Here is a 12,980-nt window from a genome sequence, read left to right as displayed (position 1 = left end):
ATGAGTGCAAAGTATGTTCCTTTAATTAATTCCCTTTCAATGTGCATGTATTTTCTGCACCGGGCCACTAGTTCTCCTAATAACAGGAACAAGACAGGGATATCCCCTTTCACCACTTTTATTTAACACTAGAGGCATGGTGCATGAAATTCACGCACTCAGGGGGGTCCCTCAGCCCGACCTGCACCCTCTCGTAGTTTGGGAGAGGGCCTAAGCCATCAGTAGAACATCCTTAGTGCTGCCGCAGAGGCAGGAGAGGCTCCCACTACTGCCACTGCACTTGCCAGCCATGAGCCCAGCTTCTGGCTGAGCGAAGCTACCCCTATGAGAGTGCACTGACCACCAGGGGGCAGCTCCTGCATTGAGCATCTTCCCTTTGGTGGTCAGTGCACGTCATTGTGACCAGTCGTTCCACCATTCAGTTTATTTGCATATTAGCCTTTTATTATATAGAATAGTACTGGAATCCCTAGCCATAGCAATCAGACAAAAGAAGAAATAAAAGGCATCCAAATTGGAAAAGAAGTAAAACTATCGTTATTTGCAGATGACATGATATTGTACACAGAAAATATCATAAAACCATTTCACAGACCTAAAACAAACTCTCCAAAAATTTATATGGAACCAATAAAGACACCAAATAGCTTCTTCAATCTTGAGAAACAAGAACAAAGTTGGAGGGAATCACAATACCGGATATCAAGCTATAATACAAAGCTAGTATAATGAAAACAGCCTGATACTGGCACAAGAACAGGCATACAGATAAATGGAACAGAAAAGAAAACCAGATATCAAGGCAAGAGCATACAGTGGAGTAAAGAAAGTCTCTTCAGTAAATGGTGTTGGGATAATTAGAGAAGTATATGTAAAAAAATGAAACTAACCACCAACTTACCCCAAACAAAAGAATAAACTCAAAATGAATAAAAGACTTAATAAAGCACTCATACAACTTAAGAAAAGGAAGACAAACAACCCAATTAAAAATGGACAGAAAACTTGGATACTTCTCCAGAGAGGACATACAAATGGCCAAGATACATATGAAAAAAATCCTCTATGTGACTAATCATCAGAGTGATGAATATTAAAATGAAAATGAGATATCAACTCACACCTGTCAGAATGGCTACTATCAACAAATTACAAGTACTGGCAAGGATATGGAGAAAAAGGAATCCTCATACACTGCTGGTGGGAATGCAGACTGGTGCAGCCACTATGGAAAACAGTGTGGAGTTTCCTCAATAAAATTAAAAATGAACTGTCATTTGACCCATTGATCCCACTCCTGAAAATATATCCTAGGAAGCCTGAAACACCAATCAGAAAGAATATATGTGCCCCTAGAAGCATTATTTACAATAGCTAAGATATGGAAACAGCCTAAGTGTGCATTAGTAGATGAGTAGATAAGAAAGCTGAGGTACAGTTACTCCATGGAATACTATGCAGCTGTAAAAAAGAAGGACTTCTTAACCTTTGAAACAACATGGATGGACTAAACGAGTATTATGCCAAGAGAATTAAGCCAATCAGAGAAAAACAAATATCACATGATATCACTTATATGTGGAATCTGATGAACAAAACAAACCGATGAACAAAAAAGATCCAGAAAGCTCTTTTCTGACTGGAACCATGGAGTCTTCAGAAGAGAAGAAGAAGGTTCCTGCTGTGCCAGAAACCTTCAAGAAAAAGCGAAGGAATTTCGCAGAGCTGAAGATCAAGCGCCTGAGAAAGAAGTTTGCCCAAAAGATGCCTCGAAAGGCAAGAAGGAAGCTCATCTAAGAAAAAGCTAAGCACTATCACAAGGAATACAGACAGATATACAGAACTGAGATTCGAATGGCTAGGATGGCAAGAAAAGCTGGCAACTTCTATGTACCTGCCAAACCCAAATTAGCATTTGTCATCATGATCATAGGTAGTATCAATGGTGTGAGCCAAAGGTCCGAAAGGTGCTGCAGCTTCTTCGCCTTCGCCAGATCTTCAACAAGGCTTCAATTAACATGCTGAGGATTGTGGAATCATATATTGCATGGGGGTACCCAAACCTGAAGTCAGTAAATGAATTGATCTACAAGCGTGGTTATGGCAAAATCATCAAAAAACAAATTGCCCTCACAGATAACTCATTGATTGCTCAATCTCTTAGTAAATATGGCATCATCTTCATGGAAGATCTGATTCATGAGATCGATACTGTTGGAAAGCGCTTCAAAGAAGTAAACAATTTCCTATGGCCCTTCAAGTTATCTTCTCTGCGAGGTGGAATAAAGAAAAAGACCACCCATTTTGTAGAAGGTGGAGATACTGGTAACAGGGAAGATCAGATCAATAGGCTTATTAGAAGAATGAACTAAGGTATCTACCATGGCTACTGCTATAATCTGGTCAGTTAATAAATGTCCTTTAAAATTGAAAAAAAAAAAAAAAAAGATCCAGAGACGTTGAAGCATGCTACGTACTGATGTATTGTGGGAATCATGGGACCTGGTTGGAAAGTCTGTAAGGACCATTCTCTGAAAGGTTGGGGGGGGGGGCTCTGAGGGGACCTTGCCGAAGGCCCCAGCCCCTACCTTGACTTTTCCAAACAATTCCGATCCCCTGGGGTGTTTTACTAGAATCTCTATGTTTAGTCTTTAAAGACCCGACCTTGTAGAAGCATATACTTTCTAAAGGATACTTACCCTGCTAATTGTATATAGGCTTAATTTTAGTTCAAGCGGTTATGACAACAAAAGTCAACGGAGGCAGGCAAACAGGACTACTTGACAGCGATAGCCAAGTAGTGCCTTAGCCCTCTCTTTCACAGAAATGTGTTACAATAATCATTCATCTGTGGTTCAGGGTCTGCCGGTCAGCCCCGGCAATGTATTTCAGAGGGAAGGGAGGTGGGGTGGTGAGAGATTAACCAATGAACTTATATGCATACTTGTGGCCCAGTGCACAAATTAGTGCACACTGAAAGGAAATTAATTAGTAGAAATATTTTAATATTGCTATTCGCTCTTTCTCTATATTAGAAGTGTCAACCAAATTCACGATCGACAATGATAGATCGAAACACACGTGTGCGATTGGCGCCAACGAGAGCTTTATATATATCACACATACATATAAAGCCCTTGCCGGTGCCACTTAGCCTTTTATAGTTATAGAATAAGCTTGCTTAAGTAGACCTGCTTTCTGATGTAGCTAAACTTTTTCCAGCCCAGTGAAGCAACCCAACTTCTCTTTCAAGTAATTGACAGCAACACAGCAGTAAATATCAACACGAAGCAGATTATTATTGTAGATCATGCAGGAAGAACAAAGGGTAAAATACTTAACTGCAGCAGGGTTTGACTATATTTGTGCAGTGAGAAAACCTGAAGTCATTTCAGGGTCCACCATTTCTTACTTCTTTTCACTCAGGTCAAGTTTCTAAGCTTTTTAAATCTCCATTTTCCAGCTAATGAAAAGGAAATAGGATTCCGCCAAGTCTCTTATCTATCTACCTACTCCAGGACTTCTGTGAGGATCAAATGAGATGGGGCATGGGAAAATGCTTCACAGACATTTTATTAAAGTGTAAATGTTTCCACCTGGATATAAAACAAGTCATGTTTCTGGGCTGAAGAAACTCCAAAGAGGTTAGTCGCTAGGGAAAGGAAGCCGGGTGTTGCTACGTGATATCATTACCCAGCGCCCACAGCCACTGTTTCTGGGCTGGGCTGGGCTGGGCTGTGACCTGCATTTTGCACCAAGGGGTCTTGGCAGCATCGGCTGAAATTTGGTGGGCTGTAGCTCTGGGGTGGTGGCGGGGCCTATGTCCCACTGGGGGGAAGCCAAGTGTTGCTTTGTGGGCACCAGTTCCGTAGTGCCGTTTATTGTTAAACTAGAGGCCCAGCATGCATGTGCAAGTAGCTCACTCCTGCTTGCCTCAGTTGGCCACCCCGCCCGTCACCACTAGAAGCTGACTGCCCTGCTCTCCGCCACTCGTAGCCCTCTGCCAATCATAGCTCTCCACCGCTATTAGTTGTTGCCCTGCCCTCCACTGCTCGGAGCTCTCCACTGCCAGTAGCTCATGCCCTGACCGCAGCTGCTTATAGCTCTCCTTCGCTAGTAGCTCATGCCCTGCCCCGCCCCACCCTCCACAAGAGCCTCTGCTCCTTTGGTCATGATGGTGTGACAGCCATGGGCCTTTTAGATAAGAGCAACCTGTCACTAGGGAGATGAAGACAGGCGTTGCTACATGGCGTCACTACCCACCCACAGCCACCGTTTCCGGGCTAGGCTGGGTTGCGGGCCACATTTTGCACCATGGGGTCTCGGCAGCATCAGCTACAATTTGGTGGGCTGTCATTCCAGGGTGGTGGTGGGGCCTGTGTCCTACTTGGGGGAAGCCGGGTGTTGTTTTGTCGGCACCTGTTTCTCTGTAAACGGCCAGTGTGAGTCATGGCAGCTCCTGTGTTGAACGACTGCCCCCTGGTGGTCAGTGCGTGTCATAGCGACTTGTTAGAGGGACACTTAGCATATTAGCCTTTTATATATATAGACTAGGGGCCCAGTGCATGAAATTTGTGCACTGGAGAGAGAGGGGGGGGTCCCTCAGCCCAGCCTGGCCTTCTCACATACTGGGACCCCTCAGGGGATGTCCTACTGACAGCTTAGGCCCACTCCCAGATCCCCTTGAAGCCGGCTCTGCCTCTGCCAGGGCCTGAGGCCTCTGGCCGAGACTTCTAACCTGGGCAGGGGACCCCCAGCTCCCTCCGACAGCTAGCTCTGCCCCTGTCCCCTCCGATCGCCGGCTCCACCCCTGCGCAGGCCTGAGGCCTCTGGCCTAGGCCTCAGGCCTGGGAAGGAGACACCCAGCCCCCTCCAATGGCCAGTTCCACCCCTTCCCATGCCTGAGGCCTCAGTCCTAGGCAGGGGACCCCCAGCCCCCTCCAATCGCCGGCTCCAACCCAGTGCCCTCCGATCACCGGGTCTGTCCCTCAGCCCCCCCAACCCCCACTGCCTCCGCTGCCACCTGCCTGACCAACAGGCCTGGACACTTCAGTGGTGGTACTGAGGGGACTGGGCGCCGCCATCTTGTGGCTATGGGCGCCTCCATCTTTGTGACAGAGTGATGGAGTGATGGTTAATTTGCATATTACTCTTTCATTAGATAGGAGGATATGCATAGCCCATGGACAAACAATAGAGTGGGGAAGGCCTGGGGAGGGGAAGCAAATGGGGTGGAAGGGGTCAATGTAGGGGAGAAGCCTGTAATACTTTCAACCATAAAGATAAAATTTAAAAATAGATATTACTTGCACCAAACTGTTACCTTAATCTCTTTTGAATTAACAGGTCACAGTCATTTAATAAAGCAGAACTGTTAAGCTAACTAGTTTCCAAAAGAAGATCAAATTAATGATTTTATAAATACCACTAGAGGCCTGGTGCACAAAAATTTTGAACTGGCGGGGGAGGGGGGCTGGGGGGTTGTCCCTCAGGCCCACTTGTGCCCTCTCACAGTCTGGGACCCCTCAGGAGATAACCACATGCTGGCTTAGGCCCGCTCCCCTGGTGGCAGATGGCACGCCCAATCCTGCGGTGTTTGCTCCGTCTCCCCCAGTTGCAGATGGCAGGCCCGGATCCCGCGCTGGAGCGGGTGGGGGTGGGGCGCCGCCCCCAGTCGTGCACAGGGCAGGGAGGATCTGGGGGTTGGAGCCCTACCCAAGGTCACACATGGGACACCCGAGTGGGCCGGCAGATTGCTGCTGCCCCGCCCAGCCACACCAGGTCGGGTCGCACACGGATGCCCACTGCCCCAGGTCGCAGATACTAGGCTCAGATGGCAGCAGGGCAGGTGGGATGGAACTGTCCCGCCACACCTCCCCAGGTCGAAAATAGCAGGCCCAGATGGCAGCGGGGCAGGCAGGATAGCGCTGTCCCACCCTGCCTGCAGTATGCAAATTAGACGCCATCTTTGTTGGCAGTTAATTTGCATATCATGCTGATTACCCAATGGGAAGCGTAGCAAAGGTACAGTCAATTACCATGTTTGTCTATTATTAGATAGGATGCTCTAAATGACTAAGCTGTGAACTCAGAATTCACTGCAAAATCAACATTTTTAAAGCACACAAGTAAGCCGTAACCAGTTTGGCTCAGTGGATAGAGCGTCGGCCTGCGGACTGAAAGGTCCCAGGTTCGATTCTGGTCAAGGGCATGTACCTTGGTTGCGGGCATATCCCCAGTAGGGGTTGTGCAGAAGAGAGCTGATCGATGATTCTCTCTCATCGATGTTTCTAACCCTCTATCCCTCTCTCTTCCTCTCTGTAAAAAAATCAATAAAATATTTTAAAATAAATAAATAAATAAAACACACAAGTAAATTTCTGAAGATGGTTAACAGATGTAGATAGGGATAGGGCAATAAAACACAACTGTTTTACATTTTTTTGTCTAAGCTAATGTTCAAGTCCCTGATATGTTTCATAAACACCTAATTATTGAAAGACTAAACAGAGAAAATTAGAGTATTAAAAATCCTTAGATAAAACAAACATCTATGTTCTCTTGATAGTCCTGAAATCTATTAGCCACAACATCAACTTTTATAAGCGCTGCAATTTATATATATATAGAGAGAGAGAGAGGAATCTAAATATAAATACACATGTCTACCATTACATAGTACACAAATTGATATATTACCACCACAAAATAAAAAAATAATTTTGTAAATCATCCCTAATGATCACCATAAGGCAAGAGATTATGTATGTTTGAGCAATATTTGCTCAGTGAATCAATAAGTGAATAAAAACCAAAGTAATGTCTACAAAGTAAAGTATATCTATAAGCAATATCATCCTATATAATAAAGTGGTAATATGCAAATTGACCATCACGCCCTCGCACAAGATGGCTGCCCCCATGCGGTCACAAGATGGCCACCCCCAGGTGGTCACAAGATGGCTGCAACAAAATGGCCAGGTTTGGCTCAGTGAATAGAGTTAATATAAATTCAAAGTAAACATCATTACATAAAAGGGTACGGTCTTTTTTTTCAATAGTTTTATTCATTTCAAATGGGCCGGATCCAGCCCGCGGGCCATAGTTGGCCCATGGCTGGGTTAGGGGGTGATCAGGCTGGCAGGCAGAAGCGGTTAGGCGGCAATCAGGCAGGCCAGGCAAAAAAGTGGTTGGAAGCCAGCAGTCCCGGATTGTGAGAGAGATGTCCGACTGCCAGTTTTAGGCCTGTTCCCACAGGGAGCGGGCCTAAGTTGTCAGTCGGACATCCCAGGAGGGGTCCCAGATGGGAGAGAATGCAGGCTGGGCTGATGGACACCCTCCCCACCCCAATGCACGAATTTTGTGCACAAGGCCTCTAGTATGAATTCATAAAAAAAACAACCTTAGGTTCTTATATCAGGGTGCCTTTTTCTTTTTTTAGGAAACAGATCTACAGTCCAACATGTATTCAGAACTCTTGGAATAAATGATTCTGTTGTGATTTTTAAAAATTATTTCCTGATCATTATCTTTGTATCTTCAAAAAACAATTTTAATCTACCAAAATAATTTGGGCTTGTTCAACTGTCATGATTCTTAGAAAGAATGGCAACTTAACTTGATTTTAAACTAGAGGCCCGATGCACAAAATCCGTGCATGAGTAGGCCTTCCTTTCCCTGGCTGTCGGCACCAGCTTCCCTCTGGCACCCGGGAACCAAGCTTCCCTCCGGCCACCAGCAGGCACCCAGGACCCAGGCTTCCCTCGCAGCCCCAGCTTCATCCGGAAGGACAGAAGGACATCCAGAAGGATGTCCAGTATAATTAGCTATTACACTTTTATTATTATAGATGTGCATCTACAAGGTTTAGTTTCTGGATTGAGACAAAGTATCAAGCAAATTCTTTCAGTAATTTCTCACATCTCTAGTTTTGTTTTCTAAGCAAAAGCTATATGACTATCAGTAAAATATATAGGTAATAAAGTAAAAGCAGCTGATGATTCCATTTAAAAACAATTTTTTGTTATCTATAGACACAAATGTCCTAAAATACTAGTTTGTAATTAATTCCCTCAATATTAGAGCATTTCCTAAATATTCCTACATGCAAACATAGTATCCCTAAAGAAAAAAAAAATAATACACATACACACACACACACACACACACACACGCCTTCAAATACAGAATATTAACATCTATAATAGCTTATGCTTCCCCCCCCCCACCCAATACTGCCTGGAATAAACTAGCTTCTGATATCAGAGATTACTTTTCCATCAAGTAACTGCTATACCGTGTGGGGCAAAATTAAGTTTACAATTGTGAGTACGTGAAACACAGTTAAAATTCTTGTATTATTATTTATTATTGTATTATTTTCCATATGAACAACTGTAAACCTACTTTTGCCCTACCCTGAATTAGGGCTTTACAAACGATGGTAGTTGATGACTTTAATGGCATTTTATGTTTTACAAATTTTCATTTCTTTATGCAATTACCATCTCAAGTTATTCAGGTTACAAAAATCTAACTAAGTATTCTAGAAATTACAATATATCTAGCAATATGTAATCCAGAAAATGGGAATTCTCTAATAGGAATTTTTAGAATTACCTCTTATTAAATAAATACCTGTCAGAATTTTATCAACCTGACATCTTAAGGCTTGACTACTTCATTTTACAGAAACACTGATGTTTGATTTACTGTTAATTATATGAAATTTTTATTAATTATTCTATAATAATTTGAAAACACATAAACATTAGTTAAGCAACTAAAACAAGGTTTTTCTACAACAAAATTCTTGCCCTTGAAGATTTGTATTATAAACCATTAAATAAATTTCACACGTTTTGATTTTCACCCTATACCATAGAAAACTGCTCAATTTCTAAGTGGTCCCACTGAAAAGTACATTCCTCTAAAATCAATAAAAATTTGATTATAAAACAGTACTATAGAAATATAGATTCTATAATCAATGACAATAACAATACTTTTGATTTTGAACTTGCTTCTCCTTTGAAAAATAATAGTAAGCTTCCAAACTATATCAACACAGTTCTTATAATAGTTTCTTCTAAATCAAACTTCAGGACTTATAAGTGTTAGTTAACATTAACTTTAATTCATTTGTTTTAATTAAAACTGGAATGTTTTAAAGGTGATCTTTTAAGGCATAAGAACACTTAACTACCCTGATTAGAATTATATAGAGATATAATGTAATATAAAATAAAATATAATATTAAAATATGGATTAAAATATTCTATGAAATTTGTGACTTAATATTATAAGCAACTCTTTTCTATTAAAGTTCAAATATTCCAATTTCAATTATGTAACCACATGCCTCTCTGGAATATAATGGCGAACAAGTAACACAACAAGCACTTTAAGATCTGAAAAATTCTCTAAAAGCAAATTTCAAAAGTATAATACAAACTTCTGTATTATTCTGAAAAATAGCTCCAAGGAGTTAAATTATAGAATCTTTGAACTGGAAGTATCCTTATACATAAACTAACTCCACATCTTATGGTAGGAAAAACAGATTCAGAAAAGTGAAGTCCAATGGTCACAATGAGTGGACAGAACTCTGGTCTCCCTGTCTACTGCTCTTTCTACTACTGTCCTATTAACGCAGTTGAAAAATCATGAACACAAAGGCTGTAAAAAATTAAAACTATGAATTTCAATAAACTGAAAATTAAATGAAGCCTAAACTATAAACCTTCTAAATAAGGAAGACTGCGTGACTAAAGAGCAAATCTAACAACTGAATTACCACTCTTCAGAATCATTATGACAACTGAGAGGACCAGAGAACTCACTGAGATGATCCTACTCATCATACTTAGTTAACAGGAATGCAACTGGGCACTGAATAAAATGCAAATGGTACCTACCTAATATCTGTGAGCCAGGCCTGCATCAAAAGCTGCATTTGAAATACTAATTTTCTGTTGCGAATGATATTTTACATTGGCTTTTAGAAATAATAGGATCAGACCAGCAACTCTAAGAAAACAAATAAAACAGAACTCTTTGTGTGTTTTATTTTCTAACTAAGATCATGACTACACAAGTAAAATGAAAAATCAAATTGGGATCATATGCTAAGGAAATAAACTGCAACATTTATCTGAGATTGTAATTTGGCTGTGCAGTCGGGGAGGGAATAGAAGACGTAACAAATTAGTTACATGCTTTTTTTTTACATTTAGGGACAGAAAACAAAACAGATTTTGGAAAATATAACAATTTAAATATATCAATAAAAGTACATTAGCATGGCACTTTGAAGCCTGAGAATCTGGATTATTTAGGTTCTAAAATTTGCTAGCTTTTCTGCCTTCTAGTAGTGTGGTAGAGTAGAAAGGACTTGGTGAATTATTCCAGCATCCCCATTTCCTACATATGTGACCTGTAACATTACTCAGTCTCTGAGCCTAAGCTTCCTCATCTGTAAAACAGGGAATAATGATAACCACCTCACATGATTTGGTAAAAATGAAAACAGAATCATTTACTCAGGCACTCATTTATTCAGTCATCTAAAGTATAGGGATGCAATGGCAAGATTAAACTGCTGAACTAAGGGAACACACAGTCTCAGTGGGGGAAACAAATAGAAACAAATCAAAGCTACAAGTGCTGAGAAGTTAGCACAGAGAACTAAGGAAGCAAAGGAGCACAGTGCTAATCTGGGCCTGGGAGTAGGGGGTAGTTCGTGTCTAATTTCACACTTGAAGGCTAAGAAAATGTCCACAAGACAAACAAAGGAAAGAGAGGGCATTCTGGGCAGAGAAATACACCCCCACCCAGTAAACTCACTGCATGGTGACTAGCACACACTATCTCAATGTTTTTGATTGCTCCTCCACAATGTTAAGTTAAAAAAAAATGTGCAGGGCCCTGATAAGGTAGCTCAATTGGTTAGAGCGCTGTCCTGATATGCCAAGGTTGTAGGTTGGATCCCTGGTCAGGGTACATACAAAAAGCAACCAATGAAGGCATAAATAAGTGAAAACAACAAATCGATATTTTTTTCTTCCTCTCCCTCTCTCTCCCTCTCTGAAATCAATAAAAAATATATCAAAAAAATAAACCTCTCTCCAGAGGATTATCTGATTTTTAATAATACTTGTACAAAAAATAAGACTGGAAGAAAACATTAAAATTAATAATAATTTCTTCTTGGTACTTTTCAGTAAAATAGAAATATCTGCAATAATCTGCTATTATATCTTTATAATGTATTGAGTTTTATTGTTTGGTAAATTTGAAGGAGGAGAGGGGGGAAATGAGTAAAAAGGGAGAGAAAACAGAAAGGCCTTTGGATTGTAGTGATATCACTGGTTAGCAGGGTGGGATATGAAGTGTTACGATTTACTATCACTTTCCTTTGAAAATGCTAACCATCATCCACAGCATTTCTTTTTATTAGTTTTAATTTAGCCTCAGGAATGAGACCAGCAGATCCATCCACCTAGGCTCAAGTATTCTCTGGGTTATACTGCCTCAAAAAAGCACTACAGGTACTATAACCTTGAACGTATATAATATAAAGACAAAGATAAGGGATCAACCCACATTGTAGAAGTTTCTCAGTAAAGAAAGGTCCAATAAAAGAATTCCGTACCAGCTAGCAGATTAGAAAAGCCTTAAAAAAGTAATTGAATGAAATGCTTCTTAAAAAAGTAAAGAAACCTGATCAAATAACAACAGAGGGCGAGCAAATCATATAAAACACCATGGTAGGTACTAAAGGGCATGAAAAAAACATCTTCAACAATGTAATTAAAAATACAAGAAATTGCCGAAACCGGTTTGGCTCAGTGGATAGAGCGTCGGCCTGCGGACTGAAAGGTCCCAGGTTCAATTCCGGTTAAGGACATGTACCTGGGTTGCGGGCACATCCCCAGTGAGAGATGTGCAGGGGGCAGCTGGTCGATGTTTCTCTCTCATCGAAGTTTCTAACTCTCTATCTCTCTCCCTTCCTCTCTGTAAAAAATCAATAAAATATATTTTTAAAAAAATACAAGAAATTAATTATCAATAATGTATAGAAAATAACAGGATAAAAAGATCAATCAGAATGACTGAGAATCCCTACGAAAAGACAACGGAAAGATATATTCTTTAAAAAGAGTGAATACACCACCAATATCATACTGAATTACTTTTCTGTTAATTCGTAAAAATACATAACACTAAATATCTTTTGAACTCATGATTTCTTGTTTAACACAGATGCACCTGCAAACACACATTTGGAGTTCAATTCTGACACTTTTTAAATATTATTTTTAATGGCATGTTTTATATGCCCTTCACCTTATAAAAATAATTAGGAAAATTAGATGGTAATACTTAGCTAAAAAATATAATTCTGCGGTCAGAGTTGTCCAGATTTCTACACTAGCAATTCAAGCTCTCTGTCCTATTTTTAAAATGTAGTAACCAATTTATTTGCACAGTGTTTTCAATTAATAAAATGCATTGTTTAATATTTAACTCTTTTGGTTCACACAACAACCAGGTAAAACAGGTATTGGTTTTTATTTTATAAACTAGAGGACCGGTGCACAAAAATTTGTGCACTTGCGGGGAAGGAGGAGTCCCTCAGCCCAGTCTGTGCCCTCTCGCAGTCTGGGACCCCTCAGAAGATAATGACCTGATTGTTTAGGCCTGCTCCGGGTGGCAGAGGGCAGGCCCAATCCCTAGGTGCAGCACCTGGTCGGAATCAGAGCAGGGCTGATTGGGGAGTTGGGGCGCTGCCCCCTGTCAGGCACAGAGCAGGGCCCGATCAGGGGGTTAGGAGCTCCCCCCTGTCACTCACAGAGTAGGGCCGATAGGGAAGTTGGGGCACCGCCCCCTGTCACACACAGAGCAGGGCGGATTAGGGGGTTGGGGCGCCGCACTCTGTCACACTCAGGGCAGGGCTGATGGGGGGGGTATGGCTCTA

The 12,980-nt window shown here is 41.3% G+C and overlaps 1 protein-coding gene and 1 pseudogene across 2 annotated transcripts in view; one reads left to right on the top strand and one right to left on the bottom strand.

Annotated features, from left to right (window-relative positions):
- The window catches only part of BRWD3 (bromodomain and WD repeat domain containing 3), a 142,730-nt gene that overhangs the window by 122,506 nt on the left and 7,244 nt on the right, over window positions 1-12,980 (bottom strand). The gene's annotated exons all lie outside the window — the stretch shown is intronic.
- On the top strand, window positions 1,638-2,372 carry LOC102764859 (annotated as a pseudogene). The gene has a single exon (XR_001513404.1). The product of XR_001513404.1 is annotated as a 60S ribosomal protein L7-like (transcript).

This window comes from Myotis davidii, unplaced genomic scaffold, assembly GCF_000327345.1.
Source record: "Myotis davidii unplaced genomic scaffold, ASM32734v1 scaffold1111, whole genome shotgun sequence".
NCBI classification, from domain to species: domain Eukaryota; kingdom Metazoa; phylum Chordata; class Mammalia; order Chiroptera; family Vespertilionidae; genus Myotis; species Myotis davidii.
Note: the sequence above shows the minus strand (reverse complement) of the source record. Positions and strands in the feature narration are given on the sequence as shown.